This window comes from Varanus komodoensis, unplaced genomic scaffold (genome assembly GCF_004798865.1).
Source record: "Varanus komodoensis strain SLA01 unplaced genomic scaffold, ASM479886v1 scaffold31, whole genome shotgun sequence".
Lineage (NCBI taxonomy): Eukaryota > Metazoa > Chordata > Lepidosauria > Squamata > Varanidae > Varanus > Varanus komodoensis.
This window is the reverse complement of record NW_025335780.1, coordinates 8,671,174-8,691,405: the sequence shown is the minus strand read 5'-3', so window position 1 is coordinate 8,691,405 and position 20,232 is coordinate 8,671,174. Positions and strand designations below refer to the sequence as shown.

The 20,232-nt window shown below is 44.9% G+C and overlaps 1 protein-coding gene across 9 annotated transcripts in view; it reads left to right on the top strand.

Moving 5' to 3' along the window:
- Positions 1-47: 47 nt before the first annotated feature.
- MBNL2 (muscleblind like splicing regulator 2) overlaps positions 48-20,232 on the top strand; it is an 86,356-nt gene continuing 66,171 nt past the window's right edge. The window contains exon 1 of one of the 9 annotated variants that reach the window (XM_044437768.1): positions 48-160. The gene's annotated coding sequence lies outside the window, so the exon portion shown is untranslated. Of the gene's footprint in view, positions 161-16,952; positions 17,013-18,411; positions 18,481-20,232 lie in introns of those variants that run through there. The other 8 variants (XM_044437775.1, XM_044437769.1, XM_044437767.1 and 5 more) reach the window with 8 other exon arrangements.

The window sequence follows — 20,232 nt, the reverse complement described above, 5'->3', positions numbered from 1 at the left end:
GCGGCGCTCGCGCCTCGCCCGGCCCTTTCGGGGAGGGGCTGCGTTGGCCAGTCCCCAGCGGCCGCCTCCGCCGCGCCGCGCCGCGCCGGGAGAGCTGGCAAGTTCCTGCGGTGCGCGCCCAGCCTCGCCAGCGCGGCCGGAGCCCGGGTCTTTCCGGCAGGTAAGCGGCGCGGCGGCGACTATGCAGCGGCGCGCCGGCTCCCTGCCAAGGACGGGCGGCGGCGGCGGCGGCAGTCCGCGGAGGGGCGCGCGGCCGGCCGGCCGGCCCGGCTCTGCTCGGCCCGGGCTGGGCTGGGCTGGGCTAGCCTTGCCGGGTGCTATGTGACAACGCCAGGTGCGGCGGTGGGCGAGGGGGGGACGGCGGCCTCTCCGGGGGCGGCGGGGGCGCACGTAGGGAACATGGGTACGTGCGCGCGTGTGCCTGGCACAGGAGGCTGCACGTTCGTGCGCCAGCGCAGCGCGGGTGCTATGGAGATGAGTGCAGGTTCCCTGCGTAATAGACGTGGCGAGGGCGAACGGCGTTGTCAGGCGTCCTGTTTACCCTCTAGGCTCGTGCCGGAGCTGGGCTTTGGCGGGGAGAGGCGCGCACCCCTGGGGGCCCCGGCGCCGCCGCAGTGCCCGGCCCGGCCCGGCCCTTCCCGGCTGGCCCGCGCCTCGAAATCCGCTCAAGGAGTCCCGGAGGCGGAGTGGCCGTTGCAAACCGAGCAGGGAGACATTTTTCTCCGGCGCAACGAGTGGGATGCCCCAGCCTCTTCTGGGGGAGAGTTAGTTTTCCTAGGCGAAAACAAACAGGAGTCGGATCCCTTTCCCCCAGAGTATCTTTGTTTTGAGGCAAGCTGCCCTGGGCTCCACAAGGAACTCGCCCCTCCACAAGAAAACAACCACGTTTCCTTTAAATAATGCCAAGCTGCTCTGAAGAGCGACGCTGACTCAGGCCTTTTCCAGCGCTTTTCCTTTTCTCTTCTCAAATAATAGGCAGTGTATGGATGTGACTGAAATATGTTCACATGACTGGGGGGATGAACGCATTTATTTCGACAGTGTTTAAAAGATTAGACTTATTGGTGGGAGGAAGGAAGGAAGGAAGGAAGGGGAGGAGGAGGAAGTTAAATGCTTCCCCGTCCAAGTTAGAGCAATTTCATGCTCCTTAGAAAGTGTGGAAAGAAACCAAGTTATTCCTTATTACTTTTGGTTCACTGCTGATTCATAGTTTTGTTAACTCAGCAGTTGGCAACCTGGCGCTTTGGTAGTCAGTGAGCAGGAGCAATGCTTGTGTTTCTCTGAGTTTGCTCTACAGCCAGGCGGAGAGCTTGCCTGCAAGGTGTTTTATGTCGTAATGTGTGCATGAACTTAGCTCGAGCTGGTTGTAAGGTTGGTGCAAACAGTAACATCAGTTGTGGTTAAAACTCAGTGCTTACTAAAGCTGTTTGACAAGGAATAGAGGATAGGCGAGCAGTAATAGGTTGTTTTCTGCACTGCTAAGGATTCCTTGTCAGGCTCTTTTGTAGGAGGAAAGGTCACAGAAAATGCAACGCGGGAAGCAGAAGAAATTTTTTAAAGTGTCAAACAGTGAGGCTGCATAGAGATGGTGGCTTGTTAAGACAATTGGAATTAGTAAAATGCTGCAGTTGTCAAATGTGTGTGGCATTATATAGTTTTAAATGCAAAGTATTTGTGAATGTGCAATTAAATCAAGAATAACCCATGTTTATTAACATGTAAGCCCCATGAAATAAGTGAGATGTACTTCTGAATAAATATGCTTAGTTTTGTGCCATGTGGGTGCATTATTTTTTCTTCCTGGTAGCATCTCTGGAAATAATAAAACCACACACACATTAGCTTCAGTGATTCAGTTCACAGTACTGACACTGCCATGCACACAGTTAAATCTTAGGAAGTAGAAGCAGATGTACATTATCATATGCTTTACAAAATGGACTGAAGGGTGGAACTTTCTTCTTTCTTCAAGGCATGAGTGGTGGAAAGTAAACTTCTGTTAAGTTTAGGGCAACAAAATTGCAGCCTAAGAGTGGTTCCTAAATTAAAATGATCATAACAGGTTTTAAAATTGTAATTAAGATATTCTGCAGTTGTTGCCAGGCTGAAAAAGTTTTCAAAATAATGTACTTATCAATAATATCGCAAAAGATATGCAACGAGTCTAAAAGATTGATACAAATTAAATTGAACTAAATTATAATTTTCATCAAATGTATTCCACAGGTTTATATTGTTTCAAACTGCTGAGCTGTGTTTAGTCTTGTAATATGATTTTTGAAGTTCTGGATTAATAATTATATCCTACCATTGCATAAACACACAAGCCAAATGTCATAACTTTATGGAAGGAAGGATGCTTTCAGATGCTGTAAAATTTGCCTGATATGGTACTCTAAATGTAGGAAACCAATACTTAAATCCTAAAATGGGGTAAAGACAGCTAATTAGCATTAACTCCATTGACTTTATTAGAATATTCTTTCAGTAAGTAATAGATACTATTCTAAACACACCTACTAGGGACTAAGCCCCATTGGACACAATGGAACTTATTTCTGAGTAAGCTTGTGTAGGAGCATATTGTGTACCTGCTTACCTGAAAACATTTTCCTGCAGAAATGTGAATTTTTTTTCTAACTAAGGCAGAACATTAAGCAGCAGTGTCCAAACTGTCTACCCTGAATGTTCTTGGCCAAATTCCATTGAATTCAGTGAGAGAAAACAGTGTCATTCATGAGTTTTTCCATATGTTTTAGATTAACTGTCATTTAGTATGCTGTCCAAACCGTGAACTGTGGTTAATCTTAGGTTAATATTTATTTAAATAAGGCAGCTTCCCAATTTGAAGTTGGCTTCTTTTAAACAAACCACAGGTAACATTAGCCAGTTTGTTTGGTTCTGTTAATACAATAAAGCACAGTTAAACAAAACTGGAAAGGAAAACTTCAAAACTGTACCTCCTGGTAACATGATTTATTACAATGTCCAAACACAGGGAACATGCAAATTGTAGTTTAATTTTGATCCAAATAAAATGAGTGGATATATTCATATCAGTGGTACATCTAATTACAATATTGCCCCGATGTCATATGCTTGGCTTTCTCAACCTGGTGCATTCCAGATGCTTTGGACTGTGGTTCCCATCATCCCTGGCCATGTTGGTGGTGGCTGATGGGAACCAGAATTCCTACCTTGTGGAAGTCTGCCATATACTGTAAAACTGGGGCTGTTGAGGCTGCATGACTCTTAACGTAGCATGGGAAAAGTTATACTTCATTATCTTTCAGGGCTCAAGACAGGAATTTTTATATTTTATCATCACCTTCCTAATAAAGAGATTTGGATAACCAATGTCTTATCAGTTTTAAAACCTTGTCCCTTTGTTTTAAATTCAGATATGCTCTCACATAGGGTGCAACTTGCCAGATACTTCCTTTTTCTCTCTCATTTGACGTTTTTATCTACAAACACACCCCACACATTGGCACAGGAAAATTTCAGTGAGGAAGATGCAGCCATCACCAAGCAGAATCTGTTACTACTTGCCGCATGTGTTAACCTGTTCCTTTAAGGCACAATCCTATGCAAATTTTTAGGCAGAAGGATGAGAACTCCCAGCATGCCCCAACCAGCACAGCTAGCTGGCAAGTGCTATGAATTGCAGGCTTTTTTCTGTCTAAACTTGCACAGGATTGTGCCCATAAGCTTCTGTCTGTGAAAATACTATCAATGACACAGAATGCCAGATGCTCAAGGAAAAAGGGATTTCACTTTTATTGCATCTGCCATCTTAGTCCAAGAGAAATTAACAAACCCCTTAATTTTAATTGATCTTATTTCAGGATGCAAGTACAGAGAGAGAGAAAAGCTTGGCCTCTCTCCTTCATCCTTCTCTTGCATATAGATGCGTTACAGATTTGGATGATGGATTCTGAACTACAGACATTAAAAAAGACAGCATGCTTTTAATATGAAGACTATGGAAACCTTTTGTCGTTCTAACACTGTAACTTTTTATTTCTTTGGAATCTGATCCTGTGATTCAACCCAGAAGCAGGTGCTCTGGCGACTGAATATTGTTTACAGTTCAAAGTCCAGACCTCAATCCTGAATGTTGAAAAGATAGTGGTGGCAAAGTTATGTGGTTACCCTTTATGAATATACATCCATTGGTCTCTGGGAACACAGCTGGACTTCACTGGGACTGGCTCACTGAAGCTTAGCTAGTTTTTTAAAGCACTGTGCCAAAGTTTAGTGGAGTCTTTTCTTCCCATGTCCTGCCCTGGCTGTGAGATTTTATGCAAAGCACCCTCCAGTGTTGTGTGAGGTCTGGATAGTCCTACCCATCAGTTTTAAAAAGTGTGCATGAGAAAGCATTGAAGAGCATGAGTGTCGAGCTTCTGAAAGTAATACCACAGGGGAACAAAGCATTGACTTATGGCAAGACACTCAGACTTAGCAGTGGGCAAAGCCCCCTTCCCCAGCTCATGTCCCAGAAGCAGGATGTCCTGATTTGCCCTTTCTTGAGTGCTCCACTCCATCCTGCTCACCCCACTTACCCTTCCCAACCCCCATTCCACCTTCTCTCCTACATCACTTTCTGCTGGTGATGCATCTGGCATTGAAGCTGCCCTTGAAAAAACTGCACTACCCAGGGCCTCACAGCCTGACTGTGCCGTGCTGCACACGAAGATCCCGAAGAAGGAAGGGCGTGCCCCCCTCTTCTCCACCCCCAGGCTGTGCTCCCAGCAAGTGGGGTGCGGGAGCCGTTTGGATTGCAAGGACAGCCTTCTGTACTTCTGATTGGAAGTCCAGCCTGGGAAGAATTTCTGAGGGCACAGTACTTGCTTCATAGATGAACAAACCAGTTGGTCTACTGAGCCCAGAAGTATGTAGTAAGATCTGTACTCAAAATGGTGGGTGGCATTTGATTTACATTGCCAGAATGAGTCATGTCCCATTTTTTGGGCACTGGTGTTATGATACTAGTGCAAGCTTTTGCTATGCTGTTGGAGGTACATTACTGCATTAATGGAGCCAAGGATCCCTCTTGACTCACCACTGTTTGGTGGTATGTTTGCCTGAAGAGAGCAGTACCCTGGCTATGAGAAGGATAGAAAGGGCAACAGTCCCGAGTCCTTGGCTGGCAAAGTTTAATAGTGCTTCTTTTCTCTACAGCGAAGAGCTGGATTTGTTCCTCCTCTGAAAATCTGCTCTTGGTTTGATGGTCCAGCCGAGGACCGACCCATTTCTAGTTGTTGCTTTTTGCTTGAAGGTGGTAGAAAGGATCTTCACTTGACACACTCACATTTATCTGATGCCGTATGCATTCTGGATATTTGTCAATCACTATTTTTTAGTATGGCATTGTGACTGTGACTGCGGTTTTGGCCTACGCTTTCCCCAGGGAATCGATATAAGTAATTGTACACTAGTAATCTTCTGTGGCTTTTGATATTTTCAGTTCTGACTAAAAATAGTTTTAGCTACAAACTGTGGTTGAATATGCTAGTTGGGCTTATTCTCTAGTAGGAGCTGCAAACTCCAGTCCTGCCACTCTTTCCATGAACTTTACCTATAACCATGCATGCTTAAGATTAATCCTTAGATGGCTTGCTAGTTGTATTTAACATTGTCACAGGCGAACCCCATCTAACAGGGCCCTGAGGGACTCTGCTTGCCTTATTGCTCTTAAGTAACCAGGAGGTTTTGCAGATCACAATGGGCTTGTTCCCTTAATGTGGCTTCTTTGCCCCATATTGCAGTGTGAGAATATGTCCCTGAGATGGTCAGAGACATAGCGCCCTCCTTCAGGTTTTGCCAGGGCATCACACAAACATCAAAGAAAGTTTCCCCTGCATCCTGCTGTAATCACAAGCCATTTTCGGTTCACCACCACATTTCCAAAAGATAAGAACAGTTTTGGGTTTTTTTGTTTTTGTGTTTTTGTTTTTGATATCACAAAGCAAGCTGTCAAGCTCTTCTTTGCAATGCCTCTCCAAGAACCCCAGCAAGTACCTTGGCAGGGCTGCCTGTGCCACCCTTTAAAGTTTTATTTTATTGGGACTGTGTGCACAAATAGAATAACAGAGTTGGAAAGGCCCAAGAAGGATGTTGGGTCCAACCCTCTGCCCAGTGCAGGATTCCCAGTTAAACCATTCCGGTCAGGTGGCTGCCCAGCTGCATCTTGAATGCCTCCAGTATGGGAGAACCCACCACCTGCCCAGGTTATGGGTTCTGTTGTCGTAATGCCCTCACAGTCAGGAAGTTCTTCCTGATGTCCAGCCGGCATCTGGCTTCCTGTAACTTGAGTCTGTATACTGTATCCTGCATTCTGGGGCGATCCAGAACAGATCCTGACCTTCCTCTGAGTGACAACCTGTACCCTTTGTATTTTCCCCTCCATATTTCCTTGCTTGTGCAAATGGGGTTCAAATAGGTGCTTTGGGGTAGCCACTAGCCAGGATGAGTGATTGCTGGCCAAAACCAGCCGTCTCCCACCCTCTCCAGTGCCCTGCAGGAGCTACAGGTGAGCATATTTACTTTGCAAGGACCTATCAAATTTGGCAGGGTGAGACCAGGCAGCTCCTTGCAACGTGAGATTGCCATTTGTGGAAAGGAGTGCTTTCGGTCTGGAAGGTGACACTCGGGAGTTGTAATCTGGAAAGAAATGCCAGAATGGGTGTTTTAGGGGACACACCCTCAACTCCACCGCTTCCAAGCATGATTCCCTGGGGTATTGCAGGGCGTGACAAGACCAAGTTTGTGCTCTGCTTTGTCATCCCAGTGAGTGTGTGGTAGGCCTGATTGATGCATGTCAGACGGAGGCCTGCCTGTCTCTGCAGTTCCTCTCCAGTTTTGTAGGACCTCCCCCCCCCCCGCCCCATGCCTTGCAAAACTGGAGGAGCCAGCACACGTTCACTTTTCAGGAGCCGCTGGGTCCCAACCTGTTAAATTTGGCAGGTCCCTGAAAATTGGGGAGGAGGTGGAATTACAAAGTGTTAGCCTGGGTTAGGCAATAAAGTGGGTGCAGGGGAGGCAGCCATCCATCAGGCCAGCACCTATCCTGCAGTCAGCAGTTTTTTACCCTTAGCTGCTGTGTTTGCACCTAAAGGACAATCCAGAAGAAAAAAAGATAATTCAAGGAGCACAATCATTTGTGTACAGGGGCCAGTAATTTTTTTTTCAGGAGGACCATGGGCAGTGCCTTTGAGGTACCTTGGGTTCTTTGGAAGGGCCCCTTGTGGATATCCTCTGGCAGGCTTGAAAGCCTGCTTTTATTATCTCAACCCAACCCCTTTTCTAAAAAAAGCAAAGCAAAACACAGCAAGGGCAAAAAGGTTTATGATCTTGGTGGGGAGGTGGAACAGCTTTGCCCCCTTCCGTGCAAGAGCTGCAAGGTGGCTGCCAATGGTGATCCCCTGCTAGATATTTGTCCAGATCGGGCCGCTTTTCTGCTGCTCTGGCCAAGCGACTCTGCTGGTTTTCTGCCTCGGCGTAGCTTGCTGTGTCATCCAGGTTTGAACCCCACCACAAACCACCCAGGATCAAGCCACCCCTACAGCAAACCATGGCTTATAAGCCATGGGCATTGTGCTGGTTCAGCCAATATGTGAAGCCACTGTGATTCTACAGCCATTGACTGAGCGCCTCCAGATCCGACTGGAACTGCTAAAGAGAAGCTTGAGTGACAGCAGAATGTTATGCTGAGGGGTTCGGCATTTCCCTCTTACCTTGTCAGTGCAGACCCCTCACCAGGGCTGTGGATGTTGTTACTGACATTGCCTGAAAGGTCTCAAGGACCATCATATGTCTGAATTTGCTAGGCCACAATACATTCGCTTTCCCCTCAAGGGAAGTTAGAGCTGATCTGATGCTTGCCAGGTCGTTCCTGCTCAACAGGGGAAGTCTGGTTACTTCTTCCCTTCCTCATCCAGTGATCTCTTCATTAGCCCAGCTGGTTTTAAGTACGTCCATACTCACATAATATAAGAGTATATGGAAAGATTATCTTGGACTGCTATGACATTCCCTCATCTTGGAAATCTGTCAAATGCCAAGACTATTTTCCAGCGCAGGGGTGAGGAACATATGGATCTGCAGGTGCTGTGGGGCTGCCAAATCCCATCATCATTTGCTATGCTGGCTAGGGCTGGTGGGAGTTCTGCTTCAGCACAGTTTGGGGACCCTGCTACACAAGCATCGTGTGTGTGAACTCGCTTTCGGCAACCATGAGCCATCTGGTTAGCATCAAGTTTCTGGACATAGACTTTAGATTGTGCCAGTTCTAAAAGCTATTCTGACTTCTCCGCTTGTCTGCTAACTTTATACCATCTTCCCATTTCTTTTCTGGGGTTCTTGCTTTTTGCCTTCTCTTCCCATTAAAATAATAATAACAGAAGTACTCTTCTGTATGCTTTCTTCTGTATTCTTTCTGCTCATTCACATCACGGTGCCAGTGTGCCAAAGTGATTAGAGTGTCAGACTGGGCTTGGGAACTCTGGTTCTCGTCCCCCCTTGGTTATGTAGCCCAGTTGGTGATTTTGGGCCAGTCACTGTCCCTCTGCCTCACCTACATCGCAGGGTTGTTGGAAAATTAAAATGGAGAGGGGAAGATGAGGACAACTGTATAAGCTCTCTTAGGTTCCTTGCAAGAAGAAAAAGACTTGGGATATAAATGTAGACGTAACTGAATGAATAATAAAATGTCTGTTAGAATGGTAGCTTCTCCAAGTACTCCTAAATGCACGGTGGTGACAATTTAACCAAGGATACCAAACATTTTTGTTGAACAGCACTGCTTAAGAATTTTAGCTTCACTGAGTTCCAGTCCTGCCCAAAGTTGATATGAAATAGTTAATCTATACATTTGAAAAGATACTGGTCCAGGGTTTGGATTTCTGTTTATGTGTTGTGTTTCAAAAGAAAAAAAAAAAAGAAAAGAAAAAGTTCAGTTAAGCTCTACTGAACATTACTTAAAAATAGCCACTAAGATTCTTGTCCTGTTGCAAATTGCCTCTTTTAATTGCCCAGGTAGTTAACTTACCCACTCAGCCCCCTTGACCTTAAGTTAGAGATTAAGGTATTAACTGTTCACTACTGTATACATTTTATATTTTTTCAGAAGTAGTAACATATGTTTTTAAAATGGCAATGCATTGCTTATATCCAATCAAAGAACGCCAGTTCCTAATGGTGTCATTTTCAGGTTTATCAGTAATTTCTGAGATTCATAACAATTTGACTCCCTTTTATTGTCCACTTATTTTTTATTTTTTGTCTGGTAGGCACTCTGCATTGGCAGATTAGTATTAGTATAACATTTTACAATTTGTTGGAATCCTTCCTTTTTCAATGAACATTTGGATGAATTGCTACCTTGGCATATACTTCAAGGAGTTGTGATTTAAAGTCATTAAAGAACTGGACATTAATTTCAAAGAACACTTGGCAACTAATGAAAACACATCTGTACTGTGCCTCAGGAACTGTGTTTAAACAAATTATTATTAATCATATTAAATTAATAATAAATTATATATTAATTATATATGATTATATATTAAACATTACTATGAGATACACCTTTTTAGGTGCTTCTCCCTTTCACAACCTTATCTGTGGGTGATGTACCTTTCTAAAAAAAGAAAGAATTATATTTTTAATTTGGAATTGAAAGTATGGCATGCTTTTTGTAGCAAAATATATATCTGTATTGCCAGTGCAATATGGAAATTGTAAATGTGTAGACAGAATTCATTTGTTTTATTTTGGCAACTTTTTTTTTTAAAGGAGAGAATTACAGTACTTGGCTTAATTTGCATGATGTATTCAGCACCAAGAGATGGCATCGTCTTACCCATAACCAGTTTATTTCAAAGTAGGCGTGCAAATGCCAGTATTTGTTTATTTAGGTCTCTCTTAAGAAAAAGGTAGTGCAGTTGTATTCAAATGGCTTTTCCAGTCTTAACATATAATTTATTTTCTTAAGCATGTATGGGAGTGCATGCACTTGAGTATTTACTTTTAAAACTGCCTGCAATTACAAGCGAACCAGTGCTTGATCTTGTGGTGCCGTGGTTTTTTGAAAAGGCATGTTTCTGTCTCTTGCTAAGGGATAAAAGAACACATTTCGTTTTACCTGTTCAGAACTCACCGCGTTCCAAGGGGAAGGGGGATTCCTTTCCGTGTCGTTTCTGCACATTAGAGGCGAGCTCGGCTCCCTTGTCAGTCACGGTTTGCCAACCAGTTTAAGACCAGGAGAGCTGCTGCACTTCGGCGCGATTGGCTTTGGTGTTCTGGGCGGGATTTTGCTGGAGCGAAGGGCTGCGGTTGCTCACCGACACAGTTCAGGCTGCCTTTGCTTCATCATCCCGAGAAAATCCCCAGATAAGGCATACGGCGGACAGCGAAGGCAGGAGACAATACGCAGCGATCATGATTTCGCAGGAGAGTTACTCATCCTGATGATGCAATCGAAAAGAGATGGCGCTGATCGCACGGAAGGGTCCTTCTTTTGCTTGATTAAAGTGCTGCACGGACAGAGCTGTACAAGGTGGGGAGGAGGTAGCCCCCCCCCCCCACACACACACACTGAATGTTGAAAGTGTTTGCTGGAATCTGTGGCGCACCACACATGCGGCTGGGGGACGCAGTAGGGATTTCTCTTCTGCACGAAGAGCCCATGAAGGGGTGTGGGGGGGTGTTGTGTGTATGTGCGCACACTTGTGAAGCGAATGAAATTGTTCTGTGTTTATATAAACAGGGTGGAAAGGGGACACACACAGTATTTCTGAAAACTATCGAGCGACAAAACAAGTTCAGACAACCAGTACCCATGAACTTTGTGACAGAAAGATTTGGAGAGTTTTTGAATTCAAATACTGTTTTAGGGACGTGCTAATCAATTTAACAGGATAAACCTGTGCCAGTTTACTAAAAGAACTCTGTATTCAGTGGGGCTTACTCTGAGGTAAATATATATAGAAGGTTTTGAATCTTAAATGTGATGGGTTTGGGTCTTTTTTAGCAAAGATCTCCAGTAAAAATTAATAAACATCCATAATTCTAAGAGAAATAAAAGAACAGAGGACAGTGTAAACACGCATTATACATATATACACACACACACACACACACACACACACATATATATATATAATTGTTTAGTTATACTGTCTTTTCCTTGTAGTTTTCAACTTGCAAGTATTGTAGAGTCTGTCTAATTCCAGAAAATGCTTGGTTATACATCGTCACTGCAGATATGCATGTTGAATGAGAACATGCAGCCTCTAATGGGAGCTGGCTTTCAAAGCTGTGCTTTCACGGTGTTGAAACAGGTCAGCCTTCTTGGTAAGAACCAGATGCAAGCAGCAGTAGAAATAACCCACATGTTGTTTTACTTCTCAAGGGGTCTCCCTGTTGAAGTAAAAGATGTTTAAACATACCATCTCTGTTCAGAGTTGAATGATGATGGCATTTAATGCTGCCAAACCTACCGACACTGCTAAGCAGAATAATATTACTGCAACATCACAATAATTCTCTGGAAAGTTTTGTCATAATATAGAAAAAATCAGTGGGCTTACATATATAACTTTTAGCAAACCAAGCTTGCAGATTCTCTCTGTGTGTTAAATAAAGAGTAAGTGTCACAGGCTCTATCCAGTGTTGGCAATCCACCAGTTCTACACACATTATACTAGTGGGATCGATGGCTAGTGCAGCTCAGGTAACTAGTGGAAACAGTGGCTTTCAGCATGGGGCAGATTCAGCCAAGCTCTCTTCTGCAATGTCTTTCCCATTCTGGAAGTGGCAATTCCAGTATGTGTTGACCTGCACTAGTCATTGCTAGCTTCCTTTGCCCTTGCAGATATTCTACTACCACAGGAGCTGTGTTGAATAGTGTCCAGTATTTATGAACGTTATTGTCTTCTCTCCCTTTTATTAACTGGTGAAAAAGAGAACTGATTGGAGTGCAGTTGAACTAGAATTGCTCAGTAAAACTGCTGGAAGGTTAATTTTGACTGATGCCGTCTTCCTATTCTAAATTTTGACCTTTTGGAAATAGCATAAAAATAGTGATCAGTACAGAGTGTGTATTTAGGAAAATTTACAGAGCAATCCTACTGCTTGGGGCGGAGCCCTGAAAATGGAAGAACTTCTGTATTTAAAGCTCCGCATGGATAGAAGGGAGGAAGCAGCAATGTTTTCTACTCCCCTTCCAGTTCTGCTTTTGTTTGGTTCCCTCTCACTGAGGGAGGGAAATTATGTACCTCACCTGTCCCCGCTGCTGGCATCTGTCCTCTTGCCTCTACCAGTGTTGGAGCTCCAACATTGCAGAGATAAGGTCTGCAGAAGTTTCTCTGGGGCTCTGAGGGAACATCTAAGGTTGGATTTCTACCTCTGAGGGTGGACCAGCCTTTGGAGGGGTAGATTGGATCTAACCTATGGCTCCAAGGATGCCCCCTCCCACATTACGCTCCCAAAACTTGCATTATTTTCCCTTCAATTGTAGCTCCTTACACTGTATTAAAAGCTGATTTACTTTTATTTTCCACCTCTTCACAGTACTGAGAGTTAAGGTAGTGGTGGCTTATGACATCTTTCAAAAAATACAGTTAACATTTTGCCAAGTTCCTTTCCCTCTTTTCCTGCAGCCAACACTGCAGTTAAGGTATAAAAGGAAAGCAATCTACTGAACACAGAGCTTATTGTTCAGCCCGCTGGATGAGGGCTGATGTATTTGGAAGTTGCAAGAAATATATTTTAGCAACAAATGTACCCCCTAACAATAGTTAAAGACTGAAATAAAAATAGTATTTAAATTGTGTAAGTCTTACCTAAGGTGCAAAATATTTATCACATTTTTATTTCTTAAAAGTGTTTGGGTACATATATATATATATATATATATATATATATATATATATAAATGTGTAATTTATACATCTGGTTCTTTAAGGGCATCCTGTGCATATTTAGGCAGAAATAAAGCCCTGCTGGCTTGGGAATGTGAGGATTTGTAAGACTTCTTTTCCACCTGAACATGCATAGGATTTCACCCTAAATAAACTTGTTCAAACTTCTTGAAATCCAGCCCTGTTTTTTATCACCTTTGAGCATTTATGATTGCATACATATTTACAAGGGCCATATCTTGCAGTGTATAGTCATTCAAAGTAATTGCAAACTCTTGCCTGTAGCTGTACAATAAAAATAAGAGCATTCTGTACACTCAACATAATTTTTAGCAAGGTTTTTTTAAGCACTGGCTGGAGGGCATTTATATTCATACTGGATTTATTTTGCACTGCTAAGTGCCAAACCTCATTTTCAGCAAATGAGAGCAAATACAAGGGATACTAGAAGTTGGGTGCTAGAACCATGTATTAGTTTGGGGAAAGTAGCCACCAAAAGAGCATGTGGAACAGATGTGAGCAGCAATAGTCTTGGTTAAGGAGTTCCTTTCCAAGAGTCCTGGACAAGGTCAGGGCAGAGTGAGTGGCCTTTAAGCATTTGTTTACCTACCAAAAAAGGAAACATTTCTGTACTTCCAGAGACAAATACAGACAAAGAAGGACAGGATTAAGAGGTGTGCTAATTGGACCCATGCCACAGTATTTGAGATATAGAGTTAAAACCAAGATATTTTGGGGGGGGGGGGGAATTATTATCATTAATTTATGTTAATGCTATACTGCCCATTAGCTGAAGTTCTTTGGAAAGGTTACAGCAAACTGTAAAAACATGAACCACAATCCAATAACAACACCACATTTTCTGATAGTATTTAAAACAATTTAACAATGAAAACATTTTAAAATACAAAACTAGAACTTCCAAATGGTGTTAAATGTCAAGTAACATACCTTGGAGAAGAAGGCAGTCATAACTGAAAAGATGGCAGAGTTGGCACCAGACAGACCTTAGTGGGGAAATGATTCCATAGTCATGGGGCCATGACCAAAAATGCCCTTTTCCTGATACTTCATCTGAAGTGGAACTCAGAGAAGGTTCTTGGATGTTAATTGTAGTGTCTGGATGGATTTGGTTGGGAAAGGTGCTCTATCAGGTATTGCGGTCTGAAGCTGTGTAAGGCTTTATAGCTTAAAAAGGCTTTGAATTGGGTTCAGAAGAATGCAGGCAGTCAATGCAATCAGGCCACAATTGGTGTTATAGGGGTCAAACATCCTGGTCCAGTAGCAGCTTCTGAACAGTTTCCAAGGGTAGCCCTGGACTGGATGTATCACAGTCATCTATCTACCTTGGAGATTACCAGTGCACCAATTACTGCAACCAAGTGACCCACGTATGAATAAGGGCGTAGCTGGCTGCCCTCTGAAGCTGGCAGTATGTGCTACTGAAGCCACCTGAGCCTCAAGTGTGAGCGATTGCTCCAGGAAGAACATCCAGTGAGAAGAACCAGTCTCTGCCAGCATCTCCTCTCCTCTCCTCTCCTCTCCTCTCCTCTCCTCTCCTCTCCTCTCCTCTCCCTATTCTGTTGTTGCAGTCAAGCATAGGTTAAGCACATCAGCATTAAGATTAAGCATCAGGCAAGGCATTCCAAAACTCAGGATGATCCCACCCAGAGTTTCATGCTCGCGTTGGATATGTGTGATGCGCCAACCCCTGAGGAACTCTACACTGAAAACACAGGGTCAAGCAGTGCTCCCCAAGCACCACCTTCTGGAGCTGGCTAAGACGGAGTAGAGCTATTGTAATGCAATACCCTTTTACTCCTAGCTCATATGGTCACCCCAGTTGCTGTGGTTGACCCTGTCCAAAGTTACTGAAAGATGCAGGAGTATCAAAAAGCCATACTTTCCCTGTCTCTCTTCTCACATCGGCATCATGCAGTCTTACTCAAGAATGCCTGGAATTAGCTGGGCACCACCTGCCCAAGGACCTTGCCTGGGAAAGGAGCTTTTGCCACCAACCTAAAATTGTCAAGACCTTCTGGATCCTGGAGGGATTTCTTCAGGAGTGGTCTCACCAAGGTCTCTGTCAGATGCTTTTGCAGTCACCTCCATAATGCTGTTCCTTTTCTGCTATTTTTTATAAGCCAAGAGGTAAAAAGCCAGTATGGAAAGGGACTAATTTGCCCTAGTGCTTTGCCAGTGTCCTCAGGTTGTACTCATCAAGAAAGAAGGCGGGCGGGGAGGGGAGGGGTTAGATTGTGCATTTAATACCTCACCTGTAGTTTAAGGCCTGGTGGATGCAGGAGTCTCTCTCCTGTGTCCTTAGGACAAATAAATAGTCCCAGATGACCTGCAAAAGCTCCATTGGCAACATATAGAAGCTCGAACACAGGCAGTGAGTCTTGTTTCTTTGCTGCCTCTGCTACCCCTAAATATAATTATTGTAGGTAGATATCAGAGTTCTGTTGTTTTCATCAATGCTCTTTCAGCTCTGTGGAGTTGTGCAAGCTCTAACACAGAGAGGGCACTTGGGAATTGAGAGATTGATAGGAATGCCAGCCATATCAGCAGGAAAACCCTCTGGATCTGTTAGCCTCTGGGGACAGACCATCTTAATAGGTCTCTCTTCCCCCTTGAAGAGGAGAAAAGCCACCTTCCATCTAAATCTTAGCAAGCAATGCTGAATCAAGGTTTCACATCTTCAGATCACCACCCTCATTTCTGACTGGAAAAAAAGATGATATATTGCAAGAATCCCATGGCTGTCATGGAGGCCAGGAAGTCCTGAGCTGCTCCAAACTAGGTGTCCTTTCCATTAATGCTGATGTCACCCAGAATTAGCAGCAGGGGGGACCTCAGCATCACATCTGAGACCACCTCTGTCACCTCAGTTAGGGAGTCTGCTGGAAAGTGAGCTGGGCAGCACACTGGCAGTATTCCCAGTATAGCTCTTCCTAAATTGTGTATGCGTGTGTGTGTTTGTTAAGCCAGCCTTCTGATCGGACCAACTCGAGAATGGTTGCAGCTGGTGCGCTTGGCAGTGTGCTCTTGAAGATCCAAGGGCGGGCTACCATCCACTAGCACTTCCAAGCTATGAACTTGATTTTTCAGTGGGAGCATAGCCTTATTCCAAAAAGATGGACTCTGAGTCCCTTGAACTTTTTTCTGACAGCCAGCGTTTCTGTCTTTTCTGGATTTCTACTGATAGAGAAGCATTTCCCACTTTGGAAAGGTAACCTTTAAATCTGGTCACAGTCGGGCCTTTCAAGCTGTTGATTGAAAAGCAGCAGTAAAGGGGTGAAAGTGGGATGTGCGGATGAACGACATGAAGTATCATGTAGTTCTCACTTTGACATTTGACTCCTGGAATCCTAAGCTGGGAAAGGTGTAGGGTTCCATTCTTTCCACATACATCCATAAACATGACACGAACTTGGCTGTTTGGCAGATCGCTAGAATATGCTTGCACTACAGAGATGTTTACTTCTGCTAAAATAAAGTGAGCATCTGCAACACTGGGCAGGTTTGCACTTGATGCTAGTCCATCCAGGGAGGTCAGACAGTTGGACATTGTGGGCGCTTCACTTCGTCCTCCCTCCTCCTCCCTTGTTCCTCTAGAGTGGTGGTGGTGGTGGAGGGGGGAGGATAGTTGCACTGCCTCTGGACAAGCCTCCTTTCCAGCTAGCAGAGCAGTCATCCAGCCAATGGCATGGGTGCCTCCCCAGGTGAAACTGAGATGCCATGTGGTGGTAAAAGAGGGATTTGCAGTGCTCAAGCTGCAGGGAGACTAATGGTAGCAACACAGAACTGCAGCCACTGTTTGCAGCCTCTGCTGGGCGCCACCACCCAAACCCTGCTGCGCCTGATGGTCTGACGGGCGCGAGGAATTTGAACCACAGTTCAGGGTTAATACTTCCGGGCGGATTAACTTGTCCAATGCATTCTCATCAGGTTTTAAGGTTGCAAAGAGATTTATTTATTATTTGATTTATAGTTCACCTTTTCCTTTTTTTAAAGAACTGAAAGCGGCTTACATCAGTCCTCCTCCTGCCCTCAATCTTATCCCCACGACAACATCCCTGTGAGGTAGGTTGAGTCCCAGACCCCTACTCCTAACCACTACACCACACTATCTCTTACTTCTGATTGGGAAGAGGGGAAAGCAGTGCTCTGCCTTAGAATGCTTTGCAAATGAACAGTGAAAAAACTGTCGCTTCTTCTGAGCATCAACCTACGTGTGTGCTAAGCATTAGTTGCAGGCACCAAGGTCCCGTTTTTTGTTGGGATTCTAGCACGCAGTTTGGGGGCATCCTTTCTCTGTCTGAGCACAGGAATCAGCTGAGTTTTTTTCCTTTGCTCCGAAGCACAGCGAGAATGGATCTTGTTTTGCTGCTCGCTGCATTTCATATGTTTTCTGGTTTGGCCTTGGTACTTTCCTAGCACCGTGTGAAGAGCAGCCAGGGGAAGGGCAAGCCATCCCTTCTTTGCATTCTGGAAGGACGAATGGATGACTCCACTTGGCGCCAGGAACTGCAGTCTCGCGCCTGGTGGGCTTGCGGAGCATTCTGGAAGGGATTGGCCTGCCGGCCTCTTGCCTGAGCCTTCTGTCCAGTGCAAGAGTCCGGGGGGCGGGGGGGGGGGGCAGCCTGTCTGCCACAAGGCAAGAGATTCTTGTCCCCATCCCAAGTTTTCCGCAGTGTGCAGCACGCACTGGGGAGGGGACAGAAGTCTCAAGCCATGCAAGGAATGGGTAGGTGCTCATCAGGAAAAGATCCGTGGTTGCCAGTGGCAACTGCATCTGTGGAATCATGTGGATTTTATATCCTAACAGCAGGCAGTTCTGGGAGGCAAGTCGGCATCACTGGTGAGCGAGTCGTTTGTGCCTGATGCACAACCTCAGGATGCTCCGCGTCCGTGTGAGCAGAGCAGTGAACTCTGCAGGGGAGCAGCTCCCTCTGCAAACGGGTGCTTTGGCATCCGGAGAGACGGTAGTATAATTCTCCAGTGGGAAGCTCTCTTAGGGCCATGAGGGGCCCCTCCCTTCCCCATTCCCAGCCGAGCAGCAATGCTGTGTGCTAGACTCAGCTGGAGGCGCCTGGGGTCTCCTGCTCGCCACTGTCCTGCACCGGCCAGGCCAAGCCTCATCGGACCGTTGCCACAACATCAGCCCAAGATGCTCCTGTGTTCTGTCCTCTCCCTACACCTTGCAGCTTCCCGCAGCCCAGGGCACAGCAGCCAGTCCTCTGCTAATGCAAACAAGGTAATGCTGGAAAGCCTGTGCTAGGAGCCAGTGGCCATGGGGGGGAGGTGCCCATGACCCCTGTGTCTTGCAGTGAAGAATGCTGTGGGAAGCATTGGTGTTCTGCATGCTGATTTCCTGAGCACCGAGAATTTGTCCTTTTAACTCTCACCTTTCCTTTGCCCTTCAGAATAATTTTCTCACTATAATGATTGTGTAGGTCTCTTGAAAATAGGCAGATGCATTTGTCGGGACAGGACTGTTGCTCTCCTGGATTTCGTGGTGGGCTGCAAATGTAGTGCTTTTCTTGGCAAGGTAAAATTGCAGTGCTTCTGTAAAAAGCACTTTGCGTGGTTCTTTCTAATGTGATACAAGAGTCAGGGTACATTAGTAATGGTGAAATTTGCAATTTTACTTTTAGATGTAATGTGATAATTTTTGGAAATCCAGGAAAAAATCTTTATTAACTGTTAGTTATCCCTTTTTTCTAGCCTTTGTTGGCTTGAATTGTTGAATAATCATTGATCATAAATATCAATAAACAGTGCAGGCTTAATGTTAAAGGAAGAAGTGTATTTCATTCAGAAGATATGTCTTTGTGTTTGTTCCAGAGTATATTAGCTTTTATTCATACTCCAAAAATGGCACTCAGGGCGGGTTTCCCAGTATGTTTTCAGACTGTCTGGTCCGTTCCAGGCCAAGTACCGACAATGGTATCGTGCTGCATAAATGAAGCCCAAAGACTTCCACACCATCCTCTCCCTTTCCCCTTTCCTTGTGTGCAGCAATTCTGCAAATAGTGATTTGCCCTTTCCTTGCAATCTAAGTTTGGAAGCTGGTCTGCAAGTAACATACAATTGACAGTTGTTGCTATGGACAAAATGGCCAACTGTGGTTTGCAGCTTATCAGGAAAAGAGAGAGGCAGGAGGAGGAGGAGAAAGAGGAGAGAAGAAATGTATACGCCTGAAGATGTATGGGGTGCAATCCTATGCGTGTTTAGTTAGAAAAAAGTCTCCCAACTTCTAGCATGGCCCAGGGAACCATGCTGACAAGGAATGCCAGGAGTTGAATGACCTTTTTCCTGTCTAAATGTGCACAGAAACTATCTTTAAGCACTCTTTATGTACTCTTCCTGGCTGCCATGCTTATTTCTGGTAGAACAATATGCATCTACTTAAGTATCTACTTAACTTTTGAACGCCAAGGCATTCTGCCTCAGCTGTCCCCTTATGGAGCATCAGGACATGCCCTGGCAACAACCTGAATGATCCCAGGGTAAATGTGTGATTACCAGATCCATGCCAGGGATTTCTTTCCTCCCATTCCCTGTTGCTGCAGAAATGTCCCCAAAGTTTTGGGAGCTTTTCTGTTAGTTGCATCATGGCTGCAAAAATGAGATCAGTAATTACCGTGTCTTCTGCAGACTCTGTAACATATAGACTTCAGTGACAGGAAAAAGTACTGAAGTTGGTCGTAAAGACTGCGCTGTACAAAACACTTTACTTCCTTAGAATGGGAGTTGGAAGCAGAGGAGGATAGAAATATAAGTGTAGGGTGCTGAAAATCCTTTGTTTCATCTGCTAATGATTGCAGATTATTACAGAAGCAAGCAAGAGTCTATTGCTAGTTGTGAAGTCGCATCTGACCCATCACAACCCCATGGACAACATTCCTTCAGGCCTTTCTGTCCTCCACCATCCCCTGGAGTCCACCTAAGCTCACACCGTCTGCTTCCGTGACTCCATCCAGCCATCTCATCCTCTGCCGTCCCCTTCTTCTCTTGCTGTCAATTGTTCCCAGCATTAGGCTCTCCTCCAGTGAGTCTGTCCTTCTCATTAGGTGGCCAAAGTATTTGAGTTTCATCTTTAGCATCTGGCCTTCTAAAGAGTCTGTTGGGCAGTGCTCAATGCTAGGGAAAACATATTCCTGCCTCCAAGCCAATCTTGAAAGAGCAGTGTGGCCGGGGCATCCTTGGAAAACACTTCACTAGAATGTAGAAAGCAACCATTCATTGGTCCGAGTGACTGGCATTGGCCCTGCAGAACTCTTCTGCAGAATGTATGTGG